We start from the raw sequence: 12,839 nt of genomic DNA, 5'->3' as shown, positions 1-12,839 counted from the left end.
TAACGGGAACAAGTAAAAACTACGACTTCCTAAAACGGACACTGTAAATGTGGGTATTTCAATAAATAATTTAGGAGGCTTGTGTGTGCATTTCAATATCGATTTAAGAACTACGTAGGCCAACTGTTGTACTATAAACGGTAGCTCAAGCAGCACTTAACAGTAAATAGTCTAACAGGACAATGACTGACTGAAACGAAGATGCTGCGCCGCAACAATAAAGGTTCACACTGTTGTTCTGCATGTTTAGAAGGCGCTGGTTGGCTGAAACAGTTTATAGCGAATTGTACCAAGTTGGAAGTGCCGTATAGCGATCAGAAACGAAAAGACACATTTAGGCATGCTGGACAGTAGTTTGTTTTTCTACAATACAAATTTAGTACAACACCAGGGTCTCCAAATACTCAAATATGAAGCTTATTACGTTTTACAGTGAAACTCTTTACATACACAATATAATTAGGGGCGTGTGCCCCCTACCAGACTACGGTTGCCAAACCTTCCCTCGATAGCTCGATTCGCTCGCTATCCGTCCAAGCTTGTTAAATGGAGGAATAGAAAAAAAAACTTTTACAAGAGGAGGATCAGCGACGCGAACTCCTGGTGTTTTTACTGAACGACAGTGACAACACCACTAAGCCACCTAATCGGGATAATTAACGAACTTTGCACAACTGAGCTACTACTACTGTTCTTACTGCGGCGGATGAAATATGTTGTTTGACATATACACGTTAAAATGGTTTAATTGATACGAGAGTATCATTGTTGTATTCTCCTAATGAAGACGAAAAAATTATATTTCTAGATGTATACTATATGACGTACGGGTTTGAACAAAATTAAGTGTTCCATAAAAAGGTTGCACAATTTACCTAATCTTTTCATATATATAAAGTTGATATATGGCAATATATCTTTGACACTATGTATCAGACAAAGGAAACCACAGCAATCCACAAGAATCCTGAATTGTAGTTTAACCATATCAACTGAAATGTGTAATCTCAATACGAATTACAAAATATAACTAGAGAGTTAACTGTCAGATAGACTCTCAAAATATAGAGGTCAATGCTTTTCAGTGTGCTGAGGCTTCACAAAGATTCAGTAACCAGTGACCATGTCTGCTCGAAGCCCTGTCATGATGCAATCTCCGTACTACGCATGTCTGAGGCTTCGGAGCCCCGTCATGATCTCAGTAGTACGCATGTCTGAGGCTTCGAAGCCCCGTTCGAAGCCCGTCATGACGCAATCACAGTACTACGCATGTCTGAGGCTTCGGAAACCCCATCATGAACTCAGTAATACGCATGTCTGAAGCTTCAAAGCCCCGTTCAAAGTCTGTCATGACGCGATCTCAGTACTACGCATGTCTGAGACTTCGGAGCCTCGTCAAGATTGTCTGAGGCTTCGAAGCCCGTCATAATGCAATCTCAGTACTACGCATGTCTGATGCTTCGAGGAGCCCTGTCATGATCTCAGTAGTACACATGTCTGAGGCTTAGAAGCCCCGTTCAAAGCCCGTCATGACGCAATCTCAGTACTACGCATGTCTGAGGCTTCGGAGCCCCTTCATGATCTCAGTACTATGCATGTCTGAGGCTTGAAGCCCATCATGAAGCAATCTCAGTACTACACATGTCTGCGCAAAGCTTCGACTCATTATTTATTCATCGAGCTCCCGTTTGAAGTACATATGGCATCAACAGAGTGAAAAAACAACAAAATGGTCTCGTCCGATGCGAGAGATGGACGTCTTAAGTGGAGCTCCGCTAGCACCGGTGTTATTTTTCATATTATTTGCTTATTATCCCGAGATATCTTGTATTTATTCAACCCGAGAGGGACTGCTACAGTATATGTAAGCACATATAAACATGGCCAACAAGGAAGGGGGGTCCGAAAGAATCAAAAACTAAAGCTACACCCAAGCTACGATCAGCAAGCCCTAGTTCAAGATACGGCCTTTCAGAGACAGACCTGGATCAGATGGGCGAAAGTACAGACTCCTTGGGACCACGGTCCGCTACATCGTCGCCGGCTGAGAGCGAAAAGGGGAGCGAAGGTGCATCGTGAGTGCAGATCGGGATAGCTCGCCGATCGGAGAAGATCAACTAAAAATGGAAAGGGCCTTGAAGTCTGCGGCTTCAATTATGCAATTACGAGCCAGGAGCAGCGGGGATACCGGCTTCAGCAGAGTCTGCTGCTTCATCTACGGTACAAGAAAGCACAATTGAAATGTCTAAACTGGAGGTGATGCTCTCTGAGCTCATTCAAGATATAAAGAAAAGTGAGAAGGCTAATGAGAAAGCAAGGGCAAAGGCACATGAGAGACTGAAACAGGAATTGAAACAGGAGATGAAACAGGCCAATGAATGGCTGCAATAGGAATTCCAACAGGCAAATGAAAGGCTGCGTCAAGAGTTGCAACTTGAACTTCGACAGGTGCTGGGTAAAATTGAAGAGTGCATTCAGGAAAACTCGGTTAAACTGAGCACGCTTACTGATCAATTGGAGGATCTCAAGGAGACATTCACGAATCGGATTGAAATGGACGAACATTTAGCTGCCAGTGCTGAGGAAAAAGCAGTAAATGTCAGCTCCGAAAACAAAAAACTCGGAGACAGACTGGCTGCTTTGGAAGATGGGAGTAGAAGGTATAATGTCAGAATTGAAGGTCTGCCTGAGAATCGAGAAAGTTCAAACCCTGTGAAATTCGCAGCTGAACTTTTTTCTAAAATAATCGGGGAGGACTTTAAAGCAGAATCTGAGATAGCAGCGGCTTACGCGTACGTGGATCAAACACCGTAGACCCACCAAGATCTTTTATAGTTCGTTTTGAACGATTATCATTTCAGCTAGAAGGTGATGGCACTCCTTAGAAACAAGGAAGATATTATATATGAAAATAACCACATTGTATCTTCCTGACTTCTCTCCAGCAACAGCTACTAAACGCGCAGCCTTCTATAACATTAAACAGCGGTTACGGCAAGCCAGTGTCAAATACAGCCTCTGTATCCGGCAAAACTGAAAGTGGAATGGCAGGGTCAATTCTATGTCTTCGCTAGCAAGGAAGAAGCAGAAAATGAATTAAGAAAGCTGATCCCGGGACTATTCTGATACATAATAGTGAGTCATGGCGGTAATGATAAAGCAAGGATTAATAATCTACTGTCTGATCTATTGTTTTAAAATACGGGTTTTATCAGCATATATTCTCATATATTCTCATTATTACTTAGTATTACTAGGGCTATCTGTTTATGTTTTATTGTGCTTAATTATTTTTTTTCTCTTTTTCTTTTCTAATTATTTCATCTCTACCCTAAACGAGACTGTTCAATATCATACCCTTGGTTTATTGTTATTGCTATTACTGCATTAAGACTTGTTATGCTTATTTGGACACATTTTTAACACCATACCCCGGGTTTATTATCTGGGTGTATCATCTTAATGCACTAAAATTGCTGAAGACTATATATATATTTTAAGTGCAAAATTCTTTTTTTTTTTTTAAAGACTATATTGGTAACAGATATCTCTATCTTTTAACCCTAAAGCCACTGCATGGGGCTTGTTGTGCTTTGGACGTGCTCTGTCTCTGGGTATGTCAGAGGACTGGGACTGCTGTGAAGTGGGTTTTAGCCTCACTTGGGGAGGCAAAAAGGAGGGTGGGGGTTAAGGGGAGAGAAAGAGAGCAGGCTTGATCTATACCTAATCTATCCTCTCAATCTTTATAATTATAACTATCAACGTAATAATAAGCTGCATGGCAACAACTCTTGGGGAAATAGGAAATTAAGACCTAAACTGTCTCACTTCCAGTTAAGACTATAAAATGACATCAAAAACTCAGAATCAGTGTCTCCATGATGGGACAGTTAACTTCGTAAGCTGGAATGTTAAAGGCCTGAATCACGAATTAAAGAGAAAGAAAGTACTTTCTCACCTAACAGGTCTAAATGCTAAAATAGTATTTTTACAGGAAACCCACTTACTAAGCAAGGATCAGTTCCGGCTGCAAAAAGACTGGACTGGCCAAATGTTCCATTCTAGTTTTATAAAGAAAACTAGAGGTGTGGGAATTCTCATACATAGAACAGTACCATTTGTAGCATCAGATGTAGTATTGGATCCTGAAGGGAGATATGTAATGGTCATGGGAGACTTATCTAACTGTAAAATGATTTTGATAAATGTTTATGCACCTAATGTTGATGATAAGGAATTTATACAAAATTTATTTGCATCCATTCCCAATCTGAACACTCATAAAGTTATAATGGCTGGGGACTTTAATTGTGTTTTAAATCCACTTTTAGATAGGACTTCCTCCACAGGGGGAACGGCATCTAACACGCAAAGATAATTACAAAGTTTATAACTGATCACAACTTATCAGATCCCTGGAGGTTTTTAAACCCAAATTCAAGAACATATTCTTTCTACTCACCAGTACATCATTGCTACTCAAGGATTGATTACTTCTTTATAGACAATAACTTCTTGCCTAAGATTAAATCTTGTAAATACGATGCTATTGTTATTTCGGACCATGCACCTATGATCTTGGAGCTGAAATTACTAAGCCCCATACACTCACCCGCAGATGGCCTCAACCCGCTTCTATTAGCTGACGAGAATTGTACTGAATTTATATCCAAACAAATCAAATTCTTTCTAGAGACAAATACATCCCCGAGATCTCTGCAGGAATACTCTGGGAAACTCTTAAGGCCTTCTTATTAAGAGGTCAGATTATCTCATATCTTTCCCACAGAAATAAATCCGAAGCCAAGAAAGTAGCAGAGATAAAAAGCGAAATTACTAAAATAGATGAAGAACATGCCAGACTACCAAGCGAGACTCTACATAGGAGGAGGCAGGCTCTACATTCAGAATTAAACCTCTTGACAACTAAAGAAACTGAACAACTAATTTACAAATCCAGACATCATTACTATGAACATGGAGAGAAAGCTAATAAGCTTTTAGCTCAACAAATTCACAAGCAAGAAGTGCGCAAAGCTCGTAATCACTAACACGAACGGAGATAAAATCATAACACAAAAATATAATGCACACTTTCAGAGACTACTATAAATCCCTATATACTACTGAGTTTAAAGAAGACAATACACAATCTAATGCATTTCTGGATACATTACAGATACCACAAATAGACGCTTTTAGTGTGGAGGAACTTGATAAACCTCTGGCATTATCAGAATTACTAGATGCTATAAAGTCACTCCAAGGTGGAAAAGCAGCAGGCCCTGATGGCTACCCTGCAGAGTTTTACAAGAAATTCTCCGCTCAGCTAGCTCCCTCCTATTAGCAACATTTACAGAAGCCAGAGATAACCAATTCTTCCACAAACCTTTCGCCAAGCACTAATCACTGTCTTTCCAAAACAAAATAAGGACTTATTACAATGTGCATCATACAGACCAATTTCACTTCTGAATAACGACGTTAAAATACTCTCTACAATCATAGCTAGAAGGATGGAGAAAGTGCTCCCTCTAATATCACAAGACCAAACTGGATTTATTAGGGGCCGACACTTATCTTCAAATCTTCAAGCCTGTTTAATGTAATATACTCACCAACTAAATCAAACACCCCAGAAATATTATTATCATTGGATGCAGAAAAAGCATTCGACATGATTGAATGGAAATACCTTTTACTACATTGGAGAAGTTTGGGTTTGGCCCGAACATTTGTGCATGGATTAAATTACTGTATACTAACCCAGAAGCTTCAGTTTGCATCAATAACATTTGCTCAGATTACTTTAAACTAGAACGTGGCACTAGACAAGGATGCCCCTTGTCACCGCTGCTGTTTGCATTGCCATTGAACCACTGGCAATACATTGTCGAAATACTGATCAGATAAAGGGGATTAGCAGAGAAGGACTGGAACAGAAAATCTCATTATATGCAGATGATATGGTACTGTATATTTGGACCCAGAAAATTCTGTGCCTGCAGTCTTAGCAGCACTCACAGAATTTCAAAAGATCTCTGGTCTCAGAATTAATCTGAATAAAAGTGTACTCTTTCCAGTGAATTCTCAAGCATATAATATTAGATTAGACACCCTACCTTTTATCATTGCAGAACAGTTTAAATACCTAGGGTAAACATCACAAGTAAACATAAAGCTCTTATCAACAAAATTTCGCGTCTGCATGGAAAAAATTAAACAAGACTTGCATAGATGGTCAACCCTTCATCTCACACTAGCTGGAAGAATTAACACTGTTAAGATGAATATTCTTCCTAAGCTCCTTTTTATTTCAAAACATCCCAATATACATTAATAAATCATTCTTTAAGCAATTAGATTCAACAATAACCTCATTTATTTGGAATTCAAAACATCCACGCATCAAAAGAGCGACCCTACAAAGACAAAAGGCAGAAGGTGGCATGGCTCTACCTAACTTCCAGTTTTATTACTGGGCAGCAAATATACAGGCATAAGAACCTGGACACAAATAGAAGAACATACACAGGCTTGGACCGCAATAGAAGTAAAATCCTGCAGTACTTCTTTGTATTCCTTGCTCTGTGCTCCAATAAACACACGTTATCGGCAATACACTAATAACCCAATTGTGCTCCACTCACTTAGAATCTGGAACCAATGTAGAAAGCATTGTAAGACAGAGAAGCTTTTATCTGTGGCACCTCTGCAAGAGAACCACCTCTTTCAACCTTCACAAACATATGCAGTTTTAATATCTGGAAAAAATTTGGAATTAACTTGCTTAGAGATCTTTATATAGACAACATCTTTGCATCCTATGAACAATTACATTCCAAATTTAATATTCCAGCTACACATTTCTTTCACTATCTTCAAATCAGGAACTTTGTTAAACAGAACCTTTCATATTTTCCTTATCTTGCACCCTCATCCATGCTGGAAAAAATATTGCTCAATCTCAAGGACTTAGACTCCATCTCTACAATATATAAAATCATTTTACAATTCCTACCTTTCAAAGATCCAAGAGGACACTGGGAAAAGATCTCTCAATTAATATATCAGAAAAGGAGTGGAAAGTAGCAATGCAGAGAATTCACTCGAGCTCCATATGCGCAAAGCATACAATTATACAACTCAAAATTATATATCGAGCACATCTGTCTCGACTAAAACTCTCCAAAATGTTTCCAGGGCATGATCCAACCTGCGAACATTGCAACCAAGCCCCAGCCTCACTAGGTCACATGTTCTGGGCCTGCACCAAATTAACATTATTCTGGACAAAAATTTGTACTTACCTTTCAGATAGCCTTGGACTCACAATCCCTCCTAAACCACCGATGTGTTATATTATTTGAAATTGGAAAAAATCAAATACTCAGTTAGAGGATCTGTACAGACTTTTTTCAAAACATGGCAGGATCTAATCAGTAATATTTTAAAATAAGTTCATAAAGCACAGAGAATTTATTAATTTAGGTATGTTTACAAGCGTTAAAATTTAACGCGGCTTGGCTTGCTCTCTCTCTCACGGGTGGGGATCGATCTGTTCTTGACTCAATTTTTATTTTTGTAAAAACTTGATTGCTTTGTATGGATTGTAATAAAATTAATAAAAAAAAAAAACTCAACAAAATGAAATTGAAATGAATGTTTGTAGATGATCAATACATGTTAAATGATTGTGCTCGATAATACTTTGTGGCAAAAAATAAAATTATAAATTATACATCATACAAACGCCGACTTGTTGAATGCATAATGCTGCAAAGAAGTGCTTTAGCAATACGGGTGACAACACATCTCTCACTATAATATTCTCATAAATATCCATTCTTCGCCTCATGCAACGTTTTCATGCAACACTGAACGTATATCATATAGTATACATCTATATATAATTGTTTTTGTCTTCAGTACATACATACATACATACATTAAAAAACATACATTATATACCACCCTCCTAAAAATAGTATGTTTTCTGTACAGAGCCGACTGTTTTTAAAAGTCTGAGATAATGAAACATTTTTGCTTTATAAACTCTCATTTGGACCGCCGGTTGGAGACAGACTCCAGGCCTGAACAGGGACCAGGAGCTTATATCGAAGCGAGTGCTTAATAGACATAAGGCAACTGTGTTTTCATTCATTCCACTAGATTAAAAGTAATTATTTTAATACAGACTAGTAGCCCCAAAGTCCGGATGAATTTTAGATGTACCAAGTGTATTGTTGAATAATTGGGTAAATGAATATTATAATATGGTCCTGTATTTATGAGATTATATCTTAATACACAGGGAACCTGAGATCAGGCTGTCTGTTTTTATTTACGTTTTTAGATTTTAAAAAAGTTTGTATCTATACATTTTTCTGTGGTACCTGTTTCTTTATCCACCTTTTTTCACAAAGATAAGATATCTTTGCAAGATGATCGTATAAAGTTTTACTTTTGCATTGGCGCTCAAGTCACCGTATTCAAGTATGAATTTTATTTGTTTATCCAGTTCACTTTCTGTAGCGTTTAAAATATCGCTGGAAGCCGGAGGTTTCTGCCGCAATGGAGCCTTTTGTTTTCGAGGTACAGTACTAGGTACATCTTGCGCATACATTCATATTTATACCCTTGAACCTATTAAACTAGTAATGAAAGGAATGGCCACGCTTAAAAGGGCTCAGATAAACCGTCTTTTCTGATTTAAAAGTTTCTTTTTAACGGTAGTTTTTTAACGGCACAACGAGGCTTCTTCAGCAGAGGGTTGAGTGCATGTGTTAATGGGGTATGTTTTAAGCTACTTCACCTGGCACAGAGTATCCAATATATTAACATTGTACTAGTCAGGGTCTATTGAGCATCAGGATTTCACTTTGTTTTTTTTTACATCTGTACCTCCTTTTTCCATCGTGTGCATTGTTCAGTAAACCTTATTTTTTGGTGGATAAGAACATTTTGCTTACACTCCACTCATTACTCTGTTTAGGCTTTTAACTGTTATACCCTACACATTTGTAAGTTTCAGCAGCCCTTTGAAAATGTTTTTGTGACAGTAGTAAGTAGTAACTTAAACATATTGTGCAAAAATCCAGACTACTCACTTTTATAAGCTCTTCTCCGAATTCACCAATTCAACCAATATGTCAGCTTTGGAATCAATCTCACCAATGCAACTGGCCCTTTCTCTTTGTAGACTTAGGTTGTAGTGCAGCATTTCTCAACCTTTAAGTATTTGCAAACCAAGTTTTTCATAACAGTTTTAATCGCACCCCCATAACGTTTTTTTTTTAAAGTAGCCCACTAATACCAATTTGCTCTTTTTAAATTAATAATATATCATAGATGCATATTTTATTATACCTACTTAAGTTTAATCAACATTTATCTAACTCTATATTTATTTTTCTAGTATCAGAAAGTAGTTTAAGTTAATTTGTTTTGGTTTCAATAGATGTATTTTTCATATTTTCGATTCTTATCTTTTTTTCACATCTTCGAGCTCCCCTTTTTGTTACTTCCCGCCCCACAGTTTGAGAACCACTGTTGTAGGGGATTATTTGTAAAACACTCTGTGATACTTCAAGCTAAATTAGATTTCTTTGGTTATTCAGCTGTCCATCGGTGTTCCTTTTTTGTTATAAATTGTATTTAGTCTCTCTTTATTTACTAAACATTTTATATATTGAATAGAAAACAGTTATCTTGCTCAGGCTTTAATTTAAAACAGCATTTTCATCAACAGGCTATAACCACTTTGGTACTCAGGGTGCTTTGTATAATACAAAGTTTTAGAAATTCTGTTAATGATTGGTAATATCATTCCATTTTACATCAGTTATGAGCCCCTGAAAAATAAGAATGGTTATAGTATGTTATATGAGACTATACACTACAGGGCTGATGATATGGCTTATTTTGGACACGTTAGGCAAATCAGGAAGGAAAATGTTTTTAGTGAATAGTTGCATAATCTCTACTATATGTCTTAACACAATGATTTAAATTTTACTAAAACTGTGAGGTTTATTCTTTCTTTTAGGTAGTCCAGGTTACATATGACAGCTATCATTAAAAACTGCTTTTCCCCTCTGTTTGTGAAAAAGCACCCTTTGTTTTAGTAGCATTTGGGGTGAAGGGGATGTAAGTTTGAACTGTGATTCCAAGAGTCGACAAGTGTCTGCAATATTCTTGAATACGAGTCAAAGGATCAGGGCTTGTGCAGTGATCATGGTCAGGGGCAGAGTTAAGCTAGACATTATTATTCCAAAATGAAACATTGACTCACCCATATCCATATCAAGCAAGTACCACAAATATAAGACAGAACAACTAATTTTACAAATACTGAGTCACAGAGGAAATTAAAAAACATATTAAGAATGGATCAACAAGGGATCACCCCAAGCTCACAACACACTGCAACTGAACCTACGTGTTCTGAGGTATTTTAACAGCTAAACTGTCATCTATTTAACTAGTTCCACGGGGTTGCAAAGAGTTGGGGAAAACATTATTTAACATCTGCTAGTATTATGCTAATTAACATTAGCCTGTTATTGTTAGAACCTTATCTGGCACTAAAAGTGAGGTTTGTGTTCCTCCTGATTCAAGAAGAACATTAAATATTGGAGTTTAGAATATTAACTAGACTGGTAGTCTTGATGGTATGGACATTTGTACCAAAATAAATAAGTAAAGTTAATTATGAAGTAAATAATCACATGAAACCCCGTGACCCTGTATTCGGATTCAGCGGGTTAGAAAATGGATGGATGGATAATCACATGAAAAAGTGGAGTTATAAAAGAGTTATTACAATTTGAATAACTGCCATGATGTATAAAAAACATGGATAGGTGACAAAACCAGCATGAAAAGAAACCTTTTCAAATAAATAATAAGCTTTTTTGACATGTACAGTCTGAAATAGTCTGAATATGTCTTAAAGAGTTCATTTTAAATAAAACTTGCAAAAGGCTTATTAAAAATATTAAATATAAAACTGAATAAAACACAGAAGTATCATTTAATGATTTCAATTAGTGTTAAGTATTATCAAGCACTGGGTTCTATTTATAAGGTTTATTTAATTTAGTCATAAGCAAAATGATTGGCTGCATGTTGCTTTGAAATTAACAATAGTTTGATACAGCTTTAAGAATTAGAATGCAAGACAAATCTATACACTTAATAACAAATGTTGCTGTTTCAATAGGGCTATCTTGGATCTCTATTTTATTTTTACCTTTTGACAAGAAACCCTTGGACCAGGGAAATATACCACATATATTGAAAATGAACAGTGCCAACATGCTAACTAAATAGATATAATCTAAGATATTTTAGAATATGGACCTGTGCGCTACCCCCATGATTCTGACAAACTAATGGGTCTCCACTTAATTGTCAAACTTTTTACGAGGTACTTAGATCTTGTAATGGAGAGTGCAAAAGATTCTATAATATTTACTCTGTAAAGGTCCATATGACGGAGATATAGCACCTGTGTCCACAGTGTTAACCAAACATAGGACATTATGTTCAAAATTCACATATGGTTTTTCAGATTAAATAGAACAAGTGCGACATGTGTTCTGTATTCTGTTTTCTGCATTAACTATTCACAATACCATACTCCTGAGACCTTAGGCGTTTTTATGCAGAAGTACATTTCACAGACTGAATAAGAGACAGCCATCAAAATGCTATTGACACTTACCTTGGCCAATCAGGCGGGTGGGGTGGGAGTCTCTTTTCAAAGAGTCTTTTCCCCCCCAAGCTGCCAGGATTTGCCAGGCTATAAAAAAACTTGTTGGTACTTTGGTACTTTATTGGTAATTTTCAAAAACAATATTAAAATTCAGAGAGATTTTGCCAACCACTTCAAAACATAATATTACAACTAAACAGCATGATTAAAAGCAGACAAAAACATGTTATATCACAGGTATATTCAGTTCAGACACTTCATCTGATTTTTCTAGGTCTTATACCCTGTAAAACCTTAAAGGTCCATCAGACATATCACGTACAGAAAATGGACTTTAGAGAAAGCCTCGGCTATTTCATGTGTTTTTGAGTAAGAGACATTGTCCATTTTATGAAAGGCTTGTACAATAGACTCCTTAACAGAATGTTCATTTTTCCGATCGTCGACAGCATTTTGTACAAATGCATAAATCTTGTGAAAAGGCACAAAGATGTTGAAGCAGCCCTGAGTCTTTATGACCAGGCTCCTGAGCTACTGTTTGTGGAAAAAAGACAGCTGCTGCTGACTACCAGTTTTAGCAGGTCAATTTGATAAACAGAGTCAGTCTCAAACAGACACGTAGACCGTGTCTGGCTGGGTTGGACTATTAAACATCCCTTCCCGGTAATTTTTAGGTGCCAATCCACTATTATATCCGACAGAGACGTAAACAAACTCTTGAACAGATTCAGAGCCTTTCGAAATGTCTCACCCATGGTCTGTCAGTTTGTTCAAGGTCCATGTTTGCATAATCTGCATCCTTGGGTGATATTTTCCAAGCGGCCAGAGCCTCTACCAGTTCGTCCACGGCCTCTTCTTGTTGCACAGCCTGAATGGCTATCTCCTCAGACCCTGCTAGGAACCCCGGAACATCATTAGCAGGTACAAAAATGTCAGGTACTGTGCGGTTCTCCAAGAAACTATTCGACCAATAAATATCACCAGGGGCAGGTAACTCAGGCTCTGTCCCATAGATCTGGTCAGTTGAAGGCATAAGAAGGTCCTGCCAAGAAGGCTGGTCTGGAGGCTAGCTGTTAGGCGCAGAGTACTCGGAGTCGTGTACGATAGCCTCAGGTCAAAG

The sequence above is a fragment of the Polypterus senegalus genome, chromosome 1 (assembly GCF_016835505.1).
Source record: "Polypterus senegalus isolate Bchr_013 chromosome 1, ASM1683550v1, whole genome shotgun sequence".
NCBI lineage: Eukaryota > Metazoa > Chordata > Cladistia > Polypteriformes > Polypteridae > Polypterus > Polypterus senegalus.
The sequence above is the reverse complement of the archived record's forward strand: the minus strand, read 5'-3'. Positions refer to the sequence as shown.